Raw genomic sequence first — 21,577 nt, forward strand, 5'->3', positions numbered from 1 at the left:
AATTCATGGAGTTACCATGGAGGAAGTCGAGGATCCGCCACCTCACAGCCTCCAGACACCTCCCCCTTTGGACCATGTCCTATGGTTATGTTATCCCATTGACGGCAAGGATTTCCCCAGATTCTAAGGTTAAGTGCCACATGGTGCACATAACCGGTAGTGAAACCGTCAGCATATTTGAAATACGATTCGACGCGTGCATTTACAGGAAAGGTGAAATTGCACGTGGGAGGATCGCGGGCAAATGGAACTCGCGTTGACTGGGCATCTCGGTGAGCCGGGACGAGTTGCGCCGTTGGGCCAGATTCGGAGCTATATGATTCTATGACTTCTGCTAGTCGCCAGTTGGATGATCAGTCACTTGTACTAAGCTTGCAAATGTGTGATGAAAAATATGGGCAGTTTAATTGGGTATACGGAGAACAAACTGGAATCAATGAAAATGGTTGGATTGTCGGGGTGGATCGGTGGATCAAAGAGGTTGTTTTCGTTTTGTGTGTATCATGTCTTTATGAGCGAACAAGTGCACGAATTACCCTCAGTGGGAATTTCACCGCGTTCATCAGCTCCTGTCTGAATTTACTCTGGGTCACCACGTATATACACGTGTTGGTGCAGGTACTGAGAAGCTGTAAGAACCGCGACGTGACATCTGTGATATAGTAATAACCGGTGGGGGAGCCGTCATATCCAATCTTCGCAATACCTGTAAATATGTAAAAGACAGCTTGTGTTGCCCACAGCAATATGAAAGAGCCCGTGATACTAAAGAGTAAAACAATGGATTTCCTGCGGTTCTCCATCTCCGAGTCCTTGTCATTCTCTTCGTTGCTGCGGCCCCGGAGACTCCTGCGGACTCGGCTGGCCGCTACAATCCGCCTGACCGTCAGCACATTGAGCAGAAGAATCAGAAAGAACGCGATACAAGGGGTTAGAACGCGATAAATGACATCATATGCGATCCATGCAGACGACGTATCGAAGGTGGGTTTAACGAAGCACTCCCAGGCAAGATTATCAAATTCGTATCCATGCTCCATCGTAAAACACCTGGGGATATTCTGCAAACAACACAATACAATCACTGCCCCGATAACAACAGCCGCCGTTCTCTCGGTACAATATTGTATTTTCAGCTTCTCACAACAAATGGCCAGAAATCGATCGAAGGTGAAGGCTACCGTCAGCCAGACAGAGACCGCGGTGGTTGCAAAGACCAGGAATTCGACAGTCGTACACACGGGAGTAATGTTCAGAAAAGAATAGGGGAAGTAAACTTCAATAGTCTTACGTAGAAACGGATCAGTGATTCCGACCAGGAAATCAGACGCTGCCATGGCCAACAGGTAGCGTGTGATGCATTTGGAGAGACCGCATTTACCTCGACAGAGTATCACTATCGCCAGCAAGTTCACTGTGAAGGAGAGAAGAGACAATACTGTCACAAGACCTGCGCAAATGTATCTGAGGAACGTTGTCTGATTAGAAGGTTTTCAAACTTGGATGCGTTGAACAAATGACCGTTAGCCTAGACAAAGTTCAGAGACTGCGGCGTTTGGACCACGAAGTCCACGCAACTCATCAAACACCAATGTATAATACGTTCACAGCTTTTCATTCCGCGCACATTCATATCAACTGCCCTCCATTTTGTAGTCATCCATTTGACGTAAAGCCCATAAATAGTAGTGACAACAACCATTATTAGGCAGGTCGATTGCATATGGGAGGAAAGACGAGCGCAGCTTGCGCGGAGACGGAGGAGGAACGATGAAACATTGCACATGTGGCCCGGGAGGTAGAGATTGAACCTGCGTCTCCGGAACTGTGCGACATCGGCAGTACTGACTGTGGCGCGGTGGCGAGGATGTACAGAGAGTGATGCAGGACAGGATAAACAACGGGCATGGCGTACACACAGCGGTAGTTACAGAAGGAAAATGGATATCTAACCAGATTAAACAAGTTAATTATCGAAACAGAAAAAAAATGTTTGTTTAACGTCGGCAGTGCCGGAGTACTTCACGTAATAACTCACAGCATGAGCACGTACATGAAAATCAAAGACAAAACAAATTACCGAAAACAGCGACAGTCGCTATGGTAGGGTAATATATATCTTCAATTCGATAGATCAATGGATATCCCATAGCTGTGAGACACAATTAACTCCCGTGGCTCCGTCAGTCCGTCATCGCCGCAGCTCTGTGGCCCTGCCTTCTGGTGCGCACCGAGATATACAGAGCGATAGGTCTCCAGCGACATGAACTCATACCTGCTAATCGTCATTAGTGACGCTCACGAAACAAACACCTTGCGTCACAGCCATTGACTGCGCCATGGGAGATGGCAAGCAAACAACTTAACGATCGAGTAAAAAAAAGCGGGTCGCTGAAAAGGGAGTCTGAATAACGGTCACTATCCGAAACGTCACCTCTACACGTTCTCCAAGAATGCTGCCTGACCCTCTGTTACACCAGTACTTCGCGTATGTTTCACTGAAAATAAGAATTCACGCTTTCCAATGAATGAATGGTCCATGACACTGGGTTATTTCATTTAATGTTGGTATGATTTCGATGAATATCACCAGTGATCCCATCTACCTCTCCAGCTATCGTATTTTATTTCCAAAAATAAATCATCATTCACGCCACGGCGTCCCTGATATTGCATGACGGATACTGAAATATTCGTTTGAATTTCCATTCGACATTTCTTCCTGACATTTTTGACCATGAATATCGGTGGTGATATAATGCTGCTTCCCCGCCTTGATAACCGCATCTGATCCAACAGTCCCCGGTCCAGACGTACTTCTCACACACTCCCTTCCTTCCAGTAATCCCAGTTCCACTGAATATCGACACTGAGGGTCGATCCTGATAAAATATTACTTTCGAAGTCAATAACAAACATCCGCAGTTGCTGGTTTATACCAAAGATAAACACAAAACACGGGATTACTAAGCGGGGCAATGTATATTTTATTATATGTTATGTAATGGCAGTTTCTATACCGTCTCAAAGTCCAACTTTGATAGCCATTATTGCTCGGGATGGAGTGGAGGTGTTGCTGATGCACACACCGCACTCTGAGATAACAACAACAAATCTTCCAAACGCTGTTTCTTGACTAATTGGTCTTTATTAAAGTAGCACAGATCAAAAGAGTAATTCATAACTTTTTGTTCTTATGCACTGTTTCAACTGCAAACAATACAGTCGAGATCGTTTAGTCGTGTGGTCGTGGTTGTGGTTGTGTGGTCGTATGGTTAAAAACTGTATTCTCTCCATCCTCCGAGACTAAACTGACCCACAATCGCTGCGGCTCCGCTAGCCTCCTCAGATGTAGGCACTCCCCATTACGTATCAAATCACACCCACAAGCCTGCAAAAAAAAACAGAAACTAGAAATATTAAACAAAGCCATAATATAACAATAGTAACTAATTGCAGCGTAAATGGCTCCTACACATCGGCCCCTAATTGTTCTCAGTATACAACGAAGCAATTACCAATAGATATTAAAAGGAGCTATGAAAGCTTACGAAGTTGAGACAGCATTTGATTTCTTCCTGCATGTCCGATCTGTTCATAAATATGTCGTAACAGCAATGTTGAAATATGAAAGTTCTTCGAGAGAATAATAGGATGCTTAGCCTCTTCAGGCATCGCTAGTTCATTCAGGCGACTAGCTACTCTCAGAATTCCCTTATCCAGTATCGGATCAAGCCTGTATGAATGATTATTTCTTTTAACACCATGCTCACAAGCTTGTAATGTTAATAGCTCTTCCTTGTATCCTTGTCTTTGACAGAAAGAGATAACTGCATTTTCTGCCTTAAAATGATAATCAGGTCATAAGCTCGGTCCCCGGTATGATGCCTTAAAGACTTGCATCTCTTTGTCAACCTTTTCTTTCAGCTTGTCAGGATCCGTGTCAAAGCTGCTCGTAGCATCCGGAGTTTCCTTTCTCTTACGAGTCCACTGCAAAAGCATTGTCTTTGCTTTAAGAAACCAAGCTACCACAGCCTTCAACTTATTCCATGATGAGAAATGGGTAATTAAATAGTTTGTTGAATCCAGTGGATCCTTGATAACGGCGTTCACTGAGATATCTTGCTTGATCACAGGGTCATTAGCAGAGATTTCAGTTTCTAGGTTACACCTTGGCCATTCTCGGTCTGGTTTACAGAAGAATTCTGGCCCATTGATCCATCTCTTACTGCTCCTTACTGCTCCAGAATCGGTTTGCTGTTAATCCTCTAGAGGTTTCATCTGCAGGATTTTCCTTGGTATTAACATACTTCCACTGTGATACATTAGTAGCATCCCTTAAAAAAGAGATCCTGTTTGCTACAAATGTTAGGAAGCGTTTGTTTTCATTGTTGATGTACTTAAGCACTGTCATGCCATCAGTCCAGAAGGTAGATTCCTCCAGCTTAAGCTGCAGTTCTTTTTGCAGCAAAATGTCAATTCTAACAGCAAAGACTGCGTCTGCAAGCTCCATTCTGGGAATCGTCATTTGCTTCAATGGTGCCACTCTGGACTTTCCCATTAAGAATGCAGCATGTACTTCATTGTTATCAGTTTCCAGTCTCAGATATGAAACAGTACCGTAACCATTTTCACTTGCGTCAGAAAAATGATGCAGCTGTGCAAATTTGATTCGACCAAAGTTTGTAGGCTTCATACACCGGTCCACTCGGAACTCCTAGATCTTGTCGAGATCTACTATCCACTCTGTCCATCGCTGAGAGAAGATTTGCGTTGTACTCTCATCCCATTCAAATTTCTTCTAGCAGAGATCTTGTAAAATTTCCTTGGCTGGTACTGTAAATGGTGCAAGAAATCCGAAAGGGTCGTAAACAGAACCAATCACAGACAGGATACCCCGTCTTGTGCATGGTCGTTCCTGAATCGAAATTCTGAACGTGAACACATCTGTTTCAACGCACCAGTGCAATCGCAGTGCTCTCGCCATAGGCAGATTGTCTTTGTCCAAATCCAACTCCCGGGTCTCCTTGGCTCTGTTATCTAGTAGAATGATTTCAACAGCAGTTGTTGCTGATCCATTTCGATAGCATGAATCCTCCCTTGTTGCAGAGGGAAGTCAGATGTTTTACCATTTGGATTGCTTCCTGTTCCAACGACATGGATTTTAAACAATCGTCCACAGAGAAATTGCTCTTTACTGTGTTTGTCACTTCTTCTGGAAAGTGAGCTTCATTGTCCTCGGCGTTTTTCCTCAATGCGAAGTTTGTAAAACTTGGTGATGACTGCGCCGGTATTCAACGAGATCTTGTGGTGCATCACCATCAGGTCACCATAGCAATCGCAAGTGGCCGACATGCTTTTCCCACACCTTGATCTGATAAAACATTGGCTTGATATCCGCCATCAAAGCCATCGGCTCTCATATGAATCTGATAAGGACTCTGATGATTGAGTTCGTTCGGTCTGGACCCTGCAGCAGGTTAAGTGATTTACCCTTGAAAACCGCAGCACCGTCTAAGATCACTCTTAAAGTTTCTTTCTTTGAATGATACCCCCATGGTGTGGGATGTACCAAAGCTCCATCACATCGATTCAGCTGGTCTTCTGGTACCCTTTTAGCATAACCATTATTAATCATCTCTGTGATGAAAAGTGTATATTCTTCATGAAATTTTGTATTTTTGCCAAACGTGTTTCAGATTCTGAAGGCGTTGTTCTGAAATGCAGCGGTTAATCGGCAGATTAACACTTTCCTGTTTGAAAGGTAAGTCTAGTCAATAGTTCCCTTCTATCAACTTTACTGAGTGATTACTAATTTACAAAAACAGCTCTTCTCTGGACATTCCTTCTGATTCCTTGCTGGTTCTTTCATTGAAGTCATCATCGTGTTGCTTGGCCAAGAACTCCTTTAGATTTATAATATACTAGACCAAGTTGGGCCTATTCCTTTTAGAAGGGGGACAGGGAAGATGAGAGGGTTTGAGTGAGTGACCCCTGGCCCCAAAGCTCCCCTGTATTGGTGTAGCACCCTCAACTCCCCACTCAATCCCCTTACCCACCCCCACTTGGCCCTCCCCTTCCCCCACCTGCCCCCCGCACTTCCCCCACCACCCCCCCCTCACCCTCTCCTCTACCACTCTCTCCTTCCCCACCCCACTAATCTCCTACCACAACCTCCCCTCCATCCACTTGACCCCCCCTCCCCTTCCTACCCCCACCCCCATCTCCACCTCACCCACTCGACCCACCCATCCTACTCCCACCCCCTCCTACTCCATCCCCACCCCACCACCCCCTTACCTACACGACCCCTTCCTCCCCCAACCCCCTCCTCCTCCTCCCCAACACCCCTCCGCCTCCCCCCACCCCTCCTCACCTACTCGACACCGTCCTCCTCACCACACCCCCTCCATCCACCCCCTCCTCACCCTCCCCTCTCCCTCTCCTCCCCTCCTTCTCCTTCCCCTTCCTACTCCCCATCCTCCCCCCTGACGCTCTCGTCACCCCCACCCCTCACCTCGCCTCCACCCCTGTTGCCCACTGCAGTCACTATGGCGGGCGCCGCCCCCGGGTTTGTTAGCTTCTTTAACAACGTTTTTGGCTGCGGGCGCGGCAACGCCGCATAAAGCTCCTCCGGGATTGGGGGAGACGAAAAGGGAGAGGAAAGGGGAGAGAAAAGAGGAGAGGAAAGGGGAGAGGAAAGGGGAGAGGAATAGGGAGCGGAAAGGGGAGAGGGAAGTGGAGAGGGGGGAGGGCATTAGTTAAAGGTCCGGGGGTGGGGGAGCGCATTAGTCAAACGTCCTGGGGGGAGGGCATTAGTTAAAGGTCCGCGGGGTGGCGCATTGGTTAAAGGTCCGCGGTGGGAGGAAGCGCATTAGTTAAAGGTCTGGGGAAAGGGTGCGTTAGGTAAAGGTCCGGGCGGGGGGGGGCGTATCAGTTAAAGGTCCGGGAGGGATCGCATTAGTTAAAGGTCCGGGGGGGGGGAGCGCATTAGTTAAAGGTCCGGGGAGGGGGGGGGGAGAGCGTGCGGGTGCCAATGTGACGTCAAACGCTGAGGACCTTCAAGAAATGTGTTAGAAATGACATTTTTAAACTTTAAAATCTCTCTAGCTTTAAAAATATAGCTTCAATTTGTATAAGAGTTGTTACATAATATGCCCATGATAATGGTCAGTAATGTGGGCCACAAATTGTGGCGCTATGGTGTACCGTTTTGGCTGTGGGAACCACAAAATTTATGGTGCACACATACACACGGACAGAGATCTATCGGGGCTAGTGGAATCAAGGGATATGGGGAGAAGGCAGACACGGGTTACTGATTGTGGACAATCAGCCATGATCACAATGAATGGTGGTGCTGGCTCGAAGGGCCGAATGGCCTCCTCCTGAACCTGTGTTCTATGCTTATGTCTAGAATCCACTCCGGTAATGTTCTCACCACAGGTGCTAGGATGACTTGCCCCTAATTACCAGGTTTCTCTTTGCAGCCAGTTGATGGTTGTCAAGAATTATAGGGAGATTTTTTTCAGCTGGGGAATCGGGCAGAGAAATAACAAATGGGGCTTATTTCAGAGAAGTGGGAAGTGTTTGTTTTGGAAAGTCAATTCAGTTCCTGAGCTTTACTGGGGAGTTTCGGCGAGCGGATGGATGAAACGTTCATAGATCTGCGTAAGAGGCATCACAGGTAAATAGGGTGGTGCAGAGGATTTGAGGCATCGACCCTCATCAGTCAGGGAAATAAATATAGACGTTGGAAGTCTATGTTCGGCTGGTCAGGAAGTTAGCGACGGGGCTCTTGGAGTGGTTTGTTTGTTTTTTCGTTACCACGCATAGGAAAAAAGCCACTAAGTTGTAACGAGTGCAGTGAAGATTTACGACTGTGTGTCCCCGGAGGTTCGGAGCGGAGTTACTGGGAGAGGTTGGACAAGCCAAGAATGTATTCTTTGGAGCGCAGGAGGATAAAGAATGGTCGATGTCACAGAGGTGCATAGGACCATGTTGGCATGGTTAGGGCCGTGGTTCAAAATAATAACACAAAGCATTTGAGCAGGTACACGGAGAGGAAAGGTTCAGAGGGAGATGAACTCTGAGGGAGATGAGCAAATGTCGACACCTGTTGATTTCAGTTCGTTGGATTTTCAGACTAGAGCTTATTGGTGACTAAATAACCAAACAGATGACAGGCTGTTTAGAAGCAGTGGGTACATATCAGTGGTGTACCTGGTACACTCGTCAGACGCAGGTTCCTTTGTCCCATGGTGAGGGATAGTACGTTTGAGTTGCGTCACCTGTTTGGTTATTTAGTCACAAATAAGCTCTAGTCTGAAAATCCAATGAACTGAAATCAACAGGTGTCGACATTTCTCAAAGGTGCAGATTAAACAGAAAACATAAGTATTGCCTGTCACATACATCGACCCTTTCAAAAAATATCTGTCTTTGATCTCAAAACTGCTTCCTTCAGTTTCAACGTTTCCCAGTTAACGCCGTGAGTATGCACTCTTCAATTACTTGACAAATGCGCCCAGCAATTAAGTCGAAGAGAGACACAAAATGCTAGAGTACTTCAGCCGGTCGGGCGGCATCTCTAAAAAAAGTTATAGGTGACGTTTCAGTTCGAGATCCTTCTTAACTGAGTGTCAGTCTGAAGGAGGGTGTCGACCTGAAACGTCAACAATTTCTATCTTCAGAGATGCTGCCTGACCCGCCGAGTTACTCCAGCATATCGTGTCTATCTCGAAGGTAGACACAAAGTGCTGGAGGAACTCAGCGGGTCAGGCAGCATCTCTGGAGAGAAGGAATGGATGACGTTTCGGGTCGATATCTTTGATCAGACTCAAGACAGCATTTCGTGTCGATCTGTTGTTTAAAAGAGCATCTGCAGTTCCTTCCTACACAGGAATCAACTCTGTGTGTGTGGCAGCACTTTATGAACCGCTGCATGGACAGCCCAGACAGATGAGTTGATGATATGCTTTTAGACTGCCCTTGCTGTCTGACGATTTGAATTCACATTGACCTGTCGACTGGTCTGTGTCGTTCACTACAAAATAAAGTGCAGATTGAACAGAGCCTCAACTTGTGTTCACCGGCTGGAACTAATATTCCCCATTAGGCGAAGAGCACAGCACAGTTACTCAACTCCCCCCTTCTCAGATCTGAATCTGCTTTTCAATTTTCATCTTTATTCATTAAATTGCATGCTGGAGAGAGATATTTACTTATTTTCAACACATCTATTGAGATGACTATAACAAACAAATATATCTGTGTTTTACCGTGTTTACTAGCGTGTGGAGAGCAGCAAGATGCAATAGATTAACAAAAGATACTGAGCCCGCGTTAAACCATTACAGTCAAACACCTGAAATAATGCAAAACAGACGATTGTTATCCAGTCGTGTATTTCATCCAAAAGATGGGGGTCGTAATTAAATGAGGTCATGCCTCTGCTAATACAGACCCATCACTGACCACACTGATAATGCCGCTGCTAACCGGAACCATCACTGACCACACTGATAATGTCACTGCTTATCCAGACCCATCACTGACTACACTGATCATGTCACTGCTTGTCCAGACCATCACTGACCACAATGATAATGCCACTGTGTATCCAGACCCATCACTGACCACACTGATAATGCCACTGTTCATCCAGACCCATCACTGACCACACTGATAATGTGTCAAATTGTGTGTCGTAACAATGTGTCAAATAAACCTTTGCTCAGTCCGCCTTAACCAACCTGATCTCCCGGTGGCTGAGCACTTCAACTTCCCCTCCCACTCGCAGTCTGGCTTTTCTGTCGTGGGCCTCCTCCAGTGCCGTAGTGAGGCCCACCGGAAATTGGAGGAACAGCACCTCATAATTCGCTTGAGCAGCTTGCATCCCAATTTTATGAACATTGACTTCTCCAACTTTAGATAGTTCCTCTGTCTCTCTATTTCCCCCCTCTCCCCCTTCCTCCCCTTCCCAATTCTCCCACTGTTTTCCTGTCTCCACCTATATCCTTTGTTTGTCCCGCCCCCAAACATCAGTCTGAAGAAGGGTCTCGACCCGAAGCGTCGCCCATTCCCTCTCTCCTAAATGCTGCCTGACCTGCTGAGCTACTCCAGCATTTTGTGATACCTTCGATTTGTACCAGCATCAGCAGTTATTATCCCACACTGATAATGTCACTGCTTATCCAGACCCATTACTGACAACACTGATAATGTCACTGCTTATCCAGACCCATTACTGACCACACTGATAATGTCACTGCTTCTCCAGACCCATCACTGACCACACTGATAATGTCATTGCTTATCCAGACCCATCATTGTCCACAATGATAATATTGAATAAATGTACTTCCTTTGAATACATGTACACCCTTACCCAGGATATCGGACATTTGTTGCCCGGACACATGTTTCGGAGCTGTCGGGGGAGGTTAGGCAAGCCAGGACTATGGGACTGCTTAAGAACACATTTGGACTGCGTAGTGGCAGCATGGGACCCATACATAATTAAAAACATTTCTTCGATCGAACGTGTCCAAAGACAGGCAGCTCGTTTTGTTACAAATACTTATGAGAGAGCAGCGAGTGTTGCCGAACTTCTAAATTCATTGGGGAGGAACACTCTCCAAGACAAACGTAAAGCCGACCGTTTGACCTGTTTTTACAAAATGTTAATTGGTCAGCTCGACATAGATTACCACATCTACACCAAACCCAAACCTATCAGGAGTAGATGAGGGCATTCGATTCAATTTGAGATCCCAGCTATCAAGACAGATGTGTATAGCAATTCATTCTTCTCTCACACAATTAAAGCATGAAATAGTCTTCTCCCTACTATAGTTACTCAACTAGACGCAACTGCCTTTCAGGCAGCACTTCTCCAAGAAGCCCTCCATGCTTAAGTCCATACTCCGCCACCTCCAGTTTAAATTCAATTTGGAATATTTTGGAGGACCAAGAACCAAGACCAAGACCAAGATTAGCTCAAAAATCGGCCTGTCAACTGCTTAAGTGAAGTGTTTCTTTCAGTTTTTACGTGTACCATATGTACACACCATGATGGTAAACATGTTCTCATTCATTTCATGATAAATAGGAAAAAGTATTGTCGGTGTGTGTGGCAGTTCTCTCTGAACTGCCTTGTGGACAGGCCACAAGGACGAGTTGGTTATTTGCCTCCAGACAATCCTTGTTGTCTGGTCTGTGGGCTTGAATTAACATCAACTTGTCGACTGGTCTGAAACCATTCATCACAAAATAACCTGCAAATTGAACAGAGCCTCACCTTGTGTTAGAAAACATAGAAAACATTGAAAAGATTTGCAGGACCAGCCCATTCATGATTGATCATTCAGAATTAGTACCCTGTTCGTGGCTTATCACCATAGCCCATATCCTTTGACTCCGTTAACCCCAAGAGATTTATCTAGCTCTCCCTTGAATACATCCAGTGAATCCAATGCCTTCTGTGGCAGAGAATCCCACACATTCACAACTCTCTGCGTGAAGAAGTTTTTCCTCGTCTCAGTGCTAAATGGCCTTCCCTTTATTCTTAAACTGTGACTCCTGATTCTGGACTCCCCAAAATCGTCATTCCCCCCCCTGCATCTAGCCTGTCCAATCCCTTAAGAATTTTACATGTTTCTATATGATCCCCTCTCATCCTTCTAAATTCGAGTAAAATTAAGCCCAGTCGATTCATTCTTTTATCATATTTCAGTCCCGCCATCCGGAGGATTAACCTAGTGAAACTGGTTACGCTTTACTCCCGCAATAGCAAGAATGGCCATCCTCAAATTAGGATACCAAAACTGCTCACGATACTCCGGGTGTGACCTCCTTGCTCCTGTACTCAAATCCTGTCGCTATGAAGGCCAACATGCCATGAGCTTTCTTCGCTGCCTGCTGTACCTGTATGCTTACTTTCAGTGAGTGACATGCAACGACGCCTTGGTCTCGTTGCAGCTCCCCTTCTTCCTAATCTGACACCATTCAGATAATAATCAGCCTTCGTGTTCACCGGGTGGAACTAATATTTCCCACTGGGCGCAGGGCACAGCAGAGTTTATCAACTGCCTCTTTCTTAGATTTGAAGCAAGCATTTAAAATTTAATTTGGAGCATTGTGTGTTATTCGTTCAATTGTTAATGTTCAAACATTAGCAAATTTGCGGATGACACAAAGCTGGATGGCAGTGTGAACCGTGAGGAGGGTGCTATGAGGATGCGGGGTGATTTGGACAGGTTGTATGAGTGGGCAGATGCATGGCAGATGCAGTTTAATGTGGATAAATGTGAGGTTATCTATCCACTTTGGTGGAAAGAACAGGAAAGCAGATTATTATCTGAATGGTGTCAAGTTAGGAAATGGGGAAGTACAAAGAGATCTGGTATCCTTGTGACGATTCAGGTACTTTATGTCAATCCAGTTCAATAATAATTGATCCAAACACTTGCTCTTCAATTCAAACCTTTAATGCAGCGCTGCGATGATTCCTCCAATTCTGCTCCTACAGAGCTCACGGTCTCCGAAACAGACTGGGACAAACATACTCATACATACCAAGACAATGTTTATATAGTTTCCAAATAATAGAATGGTGGGGGCACAATTGAGGTCCATTGTTCAATTGAGGGACATTGTTCCAACATGTTCATCCAATCACAACTAGTCCCGTAGGCACTTCCCAGTCCCCAGCTATGACCAGTCCCGTACATCCTATTGTCGTATCTGCTGGAACATTCTGTGATTAGGATGCTAATCACTTCTCAACCGTCCAAGGTTTCACAACTTCTAGCTAACGAGCAGAGATATATCACACAATACCAAAGCAAGCAGTGACAATTGTTTCTAATTAACCTATACCCAGACGGTTATCTTTTTAGTCCTTGACTTAATCAGACTTGCTTCGTATTTTATCTTTATTCCTCATTCCCCCCTTTTGTCAATTTTTAACAACTATCAGGGCGGCACGGTAGCGCAGCGGTAGAGTTGCTGCTTTACAGCGAATGCAGCGCCGGAGACTCAGGTTAGATCCTGACTACGGGTGCTGCACTGTAAGGAGTTTGTACGTTCTCCCCGTGACCTGCGTGGGTTTTCTCCGAGATCTTCGGTTTCCTCCCACACTCTAAAGACGTACAGGTATGTAGGTTAATTGGCTGGGTAAATGTAAAAATTGTCCCTAGTGGGTGTAGGATAGTGTTAATGTACGGGGATCGCTGGGCGGCACGGACTTGGAGGGCCGAAAAGGCCTGTTTCCGGCTGTATATATATGATATGATATGATATGATATGATAAAACTCAGTAGAGACTCATCTGAAGCGGGTTATATAGTCATCCGAGTTTATACCTGACCTCGTGGTGCTTTATAGGCCCCCAGAGCCTGGCCCAAGCGGTGTTCAGGGTCGACAGGCTGGCTTGTTGAACCCACCTCTGGTTCCTACTCCTCTGCTGGGTTTCATTCCCTAGCCCTTACGGTACCCAGTGATTAAGTTCTTCATAGCTCTGACTTATACCCAGTTGATTAAGTCTGTTGTATTCTTCCTCTAATAATTCCTTGGCAACCTGCTCTTTCACCATATCACTTGCTTTACCATCACTTTCATTGTAATCGTCCCCTAACATCGGAAGATCTTCTCCAGTTTCTCCCATGCGTAGTAACAACATTTTATGAGTGCTTCCAATGCCTTTCATGGCCTGTATAAGCTTACTAATTACACATTTAACGATGGCAATACCCACGAATAGAGATATCAAAATTACTCCGAGATAAATGGCAATGTTAATAACCCAATTGTACCATCCGCCCAATCCACAATCTCCCCAGTTCAAACCCTTAATTATCCCATTCAGGAAAGTCTGTATATCGTCTTCAATTCTCGTGAGGTTCGCGGTTCGGTCCATAATTCCCATAATACATTTCCATTTTACAATGCCACCTCCTTCCTTCGCCAGCAGATAATCCAGTGCGTATCGGTTCTGCATTGAGAACAGCCGTAGGTGTGACAGGCCCTCCTTTATTTCATTTATAGCAGTGGTTCCCAACCTGTGGGTCGCGACCCCAAACGGGGTCGCGACACCAATGCCATGGGGTCGTTAAATGATTTTGAGCTGATATGAATATTATATAAAACACGGTGAAATGCATATTAAGATAGTTATATAAATTCATACTATGAAACTAAATGTAACAGTTCCCTAAGTCACTCAACACAACGTGTTGTCACTCAAGCCAGTATTGAACATGTTTGGTTTCTGTTTTGTCTTGGTCGCGCCACCGCTGTCGCTCCTCCCACTTACCTAGTGTTGTACGCGCGCTTGCAGTGACACGTAGTTAGTTTTGTTCGAGTGATTCTTAACCCTTTAAAAATGAGTGTAAGAAAGAGAAAGTACAGTGATGATTTCTTGAAATGGGGATTCACTGACATAGTTAATGCAGGTGTGGAAAGACCACAGTGTGTAGTATGTTTGGAAGTTCTTGCTCATGAGTCTATGAAACCAGCTAAACTTCAAAGACATCTCGAAACTAAGCACCCTGATTTGAAAGATAAAAGTATTGACTTTTTTAAAGCAAAAGTTGTTGGTGTCAAAAGCCGCCGGCTTGATAGCAGTGGATTATTTCAAAACAAAAATGTAGCCGCCATTGAAGCTTCATACACGGTTGCATTAAGAATAGCACGTGCTAAAAAGCCACACACAATAGCTGAGAATCTTATTTTTCCATGCACCAAAGATATTGTACGTCTCATGATCGGTCCTGAAGCGGTAAATAAATTATCGCTTCTATCCGTGTCAAACAATACGGTAAAACGAAGGATAACAGATATGTCCGAGGATATTTTATGCCAAATTATTCAAGAATTAAAAGAAACTCCAACTGGGCTGTTCAGCATACAGCTTGATGAAACTACTGATGTGACAAACTTTGCACAACTTCTTGTGTATGTTCGTTATTATAAAAATGAAAAAATTAAAGAAGAATTCTTGTGTTGTAAGCCTCTGCAAACTTCAACTACTGCTGCTGATATTTTTGATTTAATTGATGATTTCTTTAATGAACATTCAATTGAATGGAAGAAATTATGCGGAGTTTGTACTGACGGGGCACCTGCAATGCTCGGCTGTAAGTCTGGCTTCCAATCGTTGGTTAAAAAAGTGACTCCAGAAGTAATTGGGACTCACTGCATGATTCATCGACAAGTATTAGCTACCAAGACGTTACCTGAACCATTGAAAGAAGTGCTTAACCGAGTGATTAAAGCAGTAAATGTCGTTAAATCAAGGCCACTTGCAACACGGCTCTTCAAAGTTTTATGTGAGGATTTGGGATCAACGCATGAAGCACTATTGTTTCACACAGAGGTAAGATGGCTCTCGAAAGGAAAGGCGTTGAAGAGATTTTTTGAATTAAGAGGAGAGCTTCAAATATTTCTCGATTCTCAAAATGCAAGCGAATATGAATCATTGTTGACGGATGGATTTACGTTGTGCAAATTGGCATACCTGGTCGACATTTTTGAGATATTTAATAGTGTTAATACAGGATTACAGGGTAAGGAAAGTACGATAATATCTTTGTCTGAAAACATATCGTCTTTCAAAATGAAATTGGAACTCTGGATCACCAAAATTAACCATAAGAAATTATACATGTTCCCAACACTTGTCCAATTTGTTGAAGAAGCGGCAAATGAAATTAACATCGATGACTTATATAGCTTGATACAAGAGCATTTGGAAATTCTTACTGTTCGATTAAGAAGTTATTTTCCTGATGAATGTTGCAAATCTTTCTCCCTTACAATCAACCCATTCAATGCCAATGTATCTAATATCCCTGAAGCAGCAGAAGAAGAGTTCATCGACTTAAAAAACAATTTTGAAGCTAAATCATGGTTTGGTGAATTGCAACTACAAGAATTTTGGGCAAAAAGTTTCCAAAAATTCCCAGTAATATCAGAAATCGCGATAAGGAATTTATTGCCCTTCCCAACAACTTACTTATGTGAAGCAGCATTCTCCCAACTTCTCATCCTTAAAAACAAATACCGAAATAAATTAAATCTGGAAGACGACTTGAGGTGTGCCATATCGACAACGGAGCCCAGGATAGAATTGCTAGCTAAAAAACTGCAATACCAGCCGTCTCATTAAAGTCAGTTCATAAACATATTTTACATAACGGTGGAAATTTGTGTGTTCGAACAATTTTGAATTGATTTGCAATTAATTAATGTTTGTAGGAGCTTTGGAATTTTTTATGAATAAATAATCTATAATTCAATAATCGCAATATATGGCAGTTTGTTGTACAAAAACCGAATGTATATATAAGATATTTTAAGGGTTGGGGTCGCTTCATGATTGCTTGTTCTAAAATGGGTCGCTATATTTGAAAGGTTGGGAACCACTGATTTATAGCCTCCAGTCTTATTCCCCAGAATGGTGAGTCCGCACAAAAGATAACTTCCATTGTTGGATGCCATGGCCCCTGCGATGCCACCGAGATGCTCAATATTCCCCAAACAATGGAGTGATCTCTACTGTTACCGATCGCAGATGGTTCCATCCAGTTAGCGCAAAATTCCTTAGAAATTCCTCATTTTGTTTTTATTTGGCCAACGGCGGAGAAGCTGAAGCTCCACCGTACTGGTCAGGGTATAGTTGTGGGGGTAAGGATTCCTGTCGCCACTTTGTCTGGGGTCTCTTTTCCCATTACCAAGATTTTTTTCCTTATCCCATTACACAGGAAATAATAGAAAAATAGAAACATAGAAAATAGGTGCAGGAGTAGACCATTCGGCCCTTCGAGCCTGCACCACCATTCAATATGATCATGGCTGATCATCCAACTCAGTATCCCTTACCTGCCTTTTCTCCATACCCCCTGATCCCTTTAGCCACAAGGGCCACATCTAACTCCCTCTTAAATACAGCCGATGAACTGGCCTCAGCTACCTTCTGTGGCAGAGAATTCCACAGATTCACCACTTTGTGTGTGAAAAAAACGTTCTCATCTCGTCCTAAATCCTTCCCCTTATCCTTAAACTGTGACCCCTTGTTCTGGACTTCCCCAACATCGGGAACAATCCGGGTTTGGTATAAACTACTCCCAGGGTTCCTCCGTCAGAGCCTGACGTTGGACCAGTGCTACTCCAGTTATCATTACAGGGGAACCGGCTGTTGCTATCCACCAACATATCATCGGGTACATGTATGATTCTAAGGAATCACCTCTTGTGCCAAAGCGTGGTACAATGGGGAAGGTATTGTTGTTAATCGCCAGGTGTGTCTTATTTCCCCAACCACAGAGTGTCTGCCACCCTCTCACAAGGTCAACACATTGGCTGGTGTTATGGCAAATGGTCACCCCGGTGCCAGGGTATTGGCTGCACCGGAATGTCTCCTTTGTCCTAAAGCAGCTTACAGTGTTCTGAATTTCTACCACGGCACACCAATACCCGGTTCCATTCCAACAATTGGAGTATCCAGAGGTTGGTCCAGAGGTCTTTATACAGGTGGCTGGGTAGATCTGGCTTTGGGGATATTTAAAGGTCATGTACATAACGGGAGGGGGTAAATAGTACCCTTGGTTAAAGTAGCTCGGGTCCATAACTGGGATTGGAGCGAGGTTGCAGGGTGACTTGGACAGGTTGTGTGTGTGGGCGGATGCATGGCAGATGCAGTTTAATGTGGATAAGTGTGAGGTTATCCACTTTGGTGGTAAGAATAGGAAGGCAGAGTATTATCTGAATGGTGTCAAGTTAGGAGCAGGGGACGTTCAACGAGATCTGGGTGTCCTAGTGCATCAGTCACTGAAAGGAAGCATGCAGGTACAGCAGGCAGTGAAGAAAGCCAATGGAATGTTGGACTTCATAACAAGAGGAGTTGAGTATAGGAGCAGAGGTCCTTCTGCAGTTTTGTTAGGGCCCTAGTGAGACCGCACCTGGAGTACTGTGTGCAGTTTTGGTCTCCAAATTTGAGGAAGGATATTCTTGCTATTGAGTGCGTGCAGCGTAGGTTTACCAGGTTAATTCCCGGAATGGCGGGACTGTCATATGTTGAAAGACTGGAGCGACTAGGCTTGTATACCCTGGAATTTAGAAGGATGAGAGGAGATCTTATCGAAATGTATAAGATTATTAAGGGGTTGGACACGTTAGAGGCAGGAAACATGTCCCATATATTGTGGGAGTCCAGAACAAGGGGCCAGATTTTAAGAATAAGGGGTATGCCATTTAGAACTGAGATGAGGAAGAACTTTTTCAGTCAGAGAGTTGTGAATCTGTGGAATTCTCTGCCTCAGAAGGCAGTGGAGGCCAATTTTCTGAATGCATTCAAGAGAGAGCTAGGTAGAGCTCTTAAGGATAGCGGAGTCAGGGGGTATGGGGAGAAGGCAGGAACGGGTTACTGATTGAGAATGATCAGCCATGATCACATTGAATGGCGTTGCCCGCTCGAAGGGCCGAATGGCCTCCTCCTGCACCTATTGTCTACAGTCTATTGTCTATAATACGGAAATAGGTTAAGGGGTAGGTAGTGTAGAGAAAGCAGGGGCTCTGCAGAGGACTGATGGTTTGGGAGAGAGGCAGATGGAATATAGTATTGACATGAGAGAGGGGATTTCTTTAGTCAGACGATGGAGAATCTTTGGAATTATTTGCCATAGAAGGCTGTGGAGGCAAAGTTAGTGGATATCTTTAAGGCAGCGATAGATAGATTCTTGATTAATTTGGGTGTCAGAGGTTATGAGGAGAAGGCATGAAAATAGGGTAAGGAGGGAGAGATAGATCAGCTAGGATTGAATGGCGGAGTAGACAAGGTGGGCCGAATAGCCTAATTCTGCTCCTGTCCCTCATGAACTTATGACAATATTGCGGTGGCTGTGACAGACATACAATGCTGGGGCAACTCAACCGAAAGACACCAACTCTGGAGAAAATGGATAGCTGACATTTCGGGGCGGGATTCTTCTTTAGACATTGCAGTAGAGAGAGCAGGGAAAATACAGGACAAATCAAGGCTGGCATCGGATTACCTCATGCGAGGGTTTTCACTGATAAGCAAATTGTTGAACATAGTTGCGGACTGTGAAGCTAGTTAGCAGACCTTCAGTGAGGGGGGGGAGAAACTGGTGTTGGCTCAGCCAAGGGCCACGGGAATGGAGTGGTGGAAAGAGCAAAGGCAGGGGTGGTGTTGGTGGGCAAAGGATTAGGAAGGGAAAGGGAGGCGCTTTTAGAAGTTACCGTAGATTGGAGAATTCAATGTAATACTGTTGCGTTGTCAGCTATCCAAGCAAAATATGAAGTGCTGTTCCTTCTTTTTACGTGTGGATTCATTCTGGTAATTGATAAGGCCCAGGACAGAAGGGGCAGTATGGGAGTGGAAGGTGAGTAAGTGGGTAGCAACCGCGAGATCCAAAATGCCTTGGCGGGCTGAGGGAATGGCTGGAGGGGATGTAGTGAGGACGATAGTTAGAAGCGGGAGGGTTTGGGGGAAGGCTTGATGAGGTATTTGGGGAACGGTGAGGCGAGAGGGTTGGAGGGGGTGAGGCAGAGCGTTAGGGGAAGGAAGTGGGGTGAGGTTGGAGGGGGGATATGAAAGGCTTTAGTGAAGAGACAGTGGGGAGATGTTGATGTGAAGGATTGGTGGAGGAGTGACTTTGTGGTGGACGGGGTTGAGGGAATGTTTGGGGCCATGGGAAGAGGGAGAACCTTGATGGAAGGGTGAGGGAGAAGGCTTGGGGAAAGGGTTGTTTTGGGGGGAGGTGAGGGGGTTGGTGGAAGGGGTAAGAGAGAGGTTGGAGGGGAGGGGTGTGGGGAAGCTTTCTGGGGGTTGGTGAGTGAAGTTTGGAGTGGAGGGGGTAGGGAGCGGGAAAGAGTGAGGAGGTGATTGTGGGAACGGGTGAGGTTGGATTGGAATGGGAGAAGGATTGTGAATGATTTGGGGGAAGGGTTGTGGATACTGAATCTTGGGGCTCAGGTAATATTCAATTGGTTTCCGTGTTCAGTTATTTTTCAGTCCAGACCGCCTGCATTATCATGGCAACAACCTGCATCAACTGCAAGGAGTTTCACACATTTGACTTCCACTCTGGCGGTCGCACGTCAGCAGGGAGAGCAGAATGGGAGCAAATACCACCATATCAGCGGGGAATATGATGCACTGAGGCTTTGCAGTAGCCAGTGGCGACACAACGACACAGTGTTAGTGTTGATGCTTTACAGTACCAGATATCCGGGTTCGATCCTGACCTCGTGTGCGGCCTCGTGTGGATTTTGTATGTTTTCCCCGTGACTATGTGTATTTACGCTGTGCTCCGGGTTCCGTCCATACTCCAAAGACGTGCAGATTCGTCGGTTAATTGGCCTCGGTATATTATTAAATTGTCCCATGTGTAGGATAGTGTTAGTGTTGGGGCGATTGTTTTTCGGTGCGGACTCGCTGGGCCCAAGGGGAATTTACTGTGGTGTATCTCCGCACTAAAGTCAATGAGAATTATGGGGGAGGGGAAGTAGCAACTGTCCACATTAGGCATGACCTAACTTCAAACGATCCATCATCGTACCAGTGCCAAAGAATGCCTCTCCAACTTGTTTGAATGACTATCGACCGGTGGCCCTCAACTCGGTGGTCATGAAATGCTTCGAGAGGCTGATCAAGAATTACATCTGTGCCTTCCTCCCTCCCAATATGGACCCGCTGCTGTTCGCATACCGTCCGAAAAGATCCACGGATGATGCGGTCTCCCAGGTTCTGCACACCGCTCCCTCGCATCTTGACAGCCAGAAGGGGGGCTATGTGAGCACGCCACTGGAGATAAGTGGGTCTATCATATCATATCATATCATATATATACAGCCGGAAACAGGCCTTTTCGGCCCTCCAAGTCCGTGCCGCCCAGCGATCCCCGTACATTAACACTATCCTACACCCACTAGGGACAATTTTTACATTTACCCAGCCAATTAACCTACATACCTGTACGTCTTTGGAGTGTGGGAGGAAATCGAAGATCTCGGAGAAAACCCACGCAGGTCACGGGGAGAACGTACAAACTCCTTACAGTGCAGCACCCGTAGTCAGGATCGAACCTGAGTCTCCGGCGCTGCATTCGCTGTAAAGCAGCAACTCTACCGCAGCGCTATCGTGCCGTCTACTGTGGATGGGGTGAGCAGCTTTAAATACCTGGGAGTCCGCATCACAGGGGATCTGACATGGACAACACACATTGCCTTACTGGTGAGTAAGGCAAGGCAGCGCATTTACCACCTCAGATAGTTGAGGAAATTTAGAGTCTCTCTGAAGATCCTTCGGTGCTTCTACACTGGGGCTGTAGAAAGCATCTTGTCCGGGAACATCACAATCTGGTTTGGGAACAGCTCTGCCAAGGACAGGAAGGCTCTTCTGAACGCACTATGGGGTTTACACTCGCCCCCTGCAGGACCTATACATCAGGAGGTGCAGATCCAGAGCCAGCAACATTATGGGGGACCCCTACCACCCCAGCAACGGACTGTTCCAGCTGCTACGGTCAGACAAACGCCTCCGCTGTCACGC

The sequence above is a fragment of the Rhinoraja longicauda genome, chromosome 39, assembly GCF_053455715.1.
Source record: "Rhinoraja longicauda isolate Sanriku21f chromosome 39, sRhiLon1.1, whole genome shotgun sequence".
In the NCBI taxonomy this organism is placed as follows: Eukaryota; Metazoa; Chordata; class Chondrichthyes; order Rajiformes; family Arhynchobatidae; genus Rhinoraja; species Rhinoraja longicauda.